This window comes from Harpia harpyja, chromosome 9, assembly GCF_026419915.1.
Source record: "Harpia harpyja isolate bHarHar1 chromosome 9, bHarHar1 primary haplotype, whole genome shotgun sequence".
Taxonomy (NCBI): Eukaryota; Metazoa; Chordata; class Aves; order Accipitriformes; family Accipitridae; genus Harpia; species Harpia harpyja.
In genome coordinates, this window is record NC_068948.1 from 3,646,922 (window position 1) to 3,649,359 (window position 2,438).

General features: G+C 46.5%; 1 long non-coding RNA gene across 1 annotated transcript; it reads right to left on the reverse strand.

Annotated features, from left to right (window-relative positions):
* Window positions 1–671: 671 nt before the first annotated feature.
* LOC128146183 (uncharacterized) lies at window positions 672–1,813 on the reverse strand. The gene is made up of 2 exons (XR_008236705.1): window positions 1,710–1,813; window positions 672–800 (listed from the first exon to the last, which is right to left on the reverse strand). It is a non-coding gene; the product is annotated as an uncharacterized LOC128146183 (long non-coding RNA).
* Between the last annotated feature and the right edge of the window lie 625 nt (window positions 1,814–2,438).

Sequence of the window (2,438 nt, forward strand, 5' to 3'; positions counted from 1 at the left end):
AATGGTTTTCCAGCTAGGACAGGCAGCTGTAGTCTTTTGGGGAAGAAAAGTTTTCCTCTGATCCACCTTGCCTTATTTTGACCCGCTGTACCTTGACAGCATGCCATCAGTGGGAGATCCTAGAGCCAGAGCAGGCTGACATATTAATGTCTCTATAGCTTCAGCATTGGAGGGACAAATCTTCCAACCACGGCCTTTAATGCAATTACATGTTATTGTCATGTAAGGCAGTATTCAAAGTAGTAAGTGACTGACTGTGTTTTGTTACAGAGGAAATAAGGAGTCCGAATCTTTCCTCTCCCACACGCAGGCACTCCCACCCTGTCTCCCCACTACGCTGTAGAGGCACTAAAGGCCATACAAGTGAAATCTTACACTGAACCTGCTTCCTTTTTCCACCGCCATGTAATTTGCCACATCAATGCAGCTCCCACCCTAGGATCTGGAAATTCTGTATCCCTTTTCAGAGATGGCCCTTTGATTTTTCTTGGACCCGGCTATGTTTTTAAGCCTTTCTAAGATAGCTGCACAGGAGCAGGAAATTCTGTAGACCCCACTCTGTCTCAGGAAGAGGAGATGGAGCCAAACTCCTATTAGCTCTTCCTTTTCATTTGTGACCGTTTGGAAGGAAAAAAAAATCATCAGACACAAAAGAGTGCCAGGCACAAGCATTTTCATTTAACTTCTTTATTGCTTTTCCCTTTCTTATGCTGTTCAGCACAAAATGTTTCCACGCATGGTCCGTGCCCAGGTCAATAGCCACTGATAGGCAGGCAGAGGGTATCTCTCTGCAGAGCAATCTGTGGGAAAGCAGAGCAATTGTTAGTTCTAGACGAGTTTTCAGCTTCAATGCATGAATCAAATACCTGAAGCAAATTATTATGTGCAGCTGTGAAAATTGTGATCCTGAAACCTGATTACAATTCCCCCCCCTCCCTCTAAAGGTCAGTGACAATATACAAAAGACCTTCCCTTCTCCAATGTAAATATTTCACGAAACAAAGATGACTTTCTCTATAAGCTTTGCGTTTCTCAGGGAAGGAGGCTGGACAGTGCCAGCAGAGTTCAGAGCTCACGGGAGGTCAGGATGGAGACGCACTGTTCTCTTGGCGATTGGTCACCGATTTCTGGAAACATTTTTTTCCCTTGGCTGCTCGTCTCCCTCACCTCACTAACGATTTCAAGACAACTGGTGCTAATCCCTAAAGGACTGAGTTTTATTTTGTTTTCTAACAAACAAACTTTTAATTTGACCATGACCCTCTCCACATCCATTTTCCGTGCAGTGAAAGCCACATAACCCTCTACCTTCAGAGATTTTCACTTGCCTGTAAACAAGCACTGTTTTTTCCCTACACAAGGTATGTTGCAATGACATACATACAGAACACAGAGACCTCCTGCTCATTGTTTAACAACAGTGCATACTTCAGCAGCGTAGCGCTGGTTAAACTTTCATGCTCCAGCCAACAAGCCATTACAGAGGATGGGATCTGAACCAGATGGGCCCAGGTCATAATACTTAAGGTCCCTCACAGTGAGATCCAACCTTAGGTTGCGTCTGAAGTCTTACTTATCCATTTGCTGGAGTGAATGGATCTACTTGTTGGAGTAGAAGCGATTCACACAAGTATTACAGAATTAGCTTTTAAAACATGTGTGGAGCTATAAACTGCACTAGATGCAAATGCTTTCCGTATGCAGGACACCTGCTGCTGCTGGGCTTTCCAGGCGGTCTTTTCTGATAAAATGTCAGCTTGGTCTTCTGGGCAGGCTGCTCCACCGGCAGGCTGGAGACCTGGGTTCAACCTTTCGCATGGCACAGACCTCCTGGGTGCCTTGGAGAACAGCGGTCTGTAAAGACAGGAGTGGCAGGTGAAAACACAGAAAGTATGGTAGAGGGGGACCTACAGGGGAATACACAGGGATGTTTTGTGTGTTGTCCCTGCTCGGAGGGAGCACAGCCTTCCTTTGACCCATCTGCCCCATGGCTCCCACCAGCTGTGGGAGTGGGAGCTGGTGAAAGCGGTGGGACACAATGGAAGTGTAGAGAGAGACAAGGCCAGCATGGGATAGCCTGGGTGGACATCTGCAGGACCTTAATTTGAGGAGTCTGACAGTACGCAGAGATCAGCCGTGGAACACGTAGGTAGTAAAGCAGCATGATTAAACAGGGAGGCGCGGTACCACCTCCACTGCCCTCAGGGTTTTCTTGTTACAGGATGAAAGCCCCAAAGCTGCTTGTGAACTTGGGCCTTTGGATTGGCAATTTGCTGGGCTCTCTGCCAAGCCACGAAGCCAGATGTTCCTGACGTCGTTTGAAAACCACTGTCTCAGTCAGTAAACATCACATCAGTCCAAGCTCAAACCTGATTAAAGGAAACTTTGGATTTTCCACTTAATGAAGAAGGGGTGAAAGGTAGGAATGTAAAAGAGAT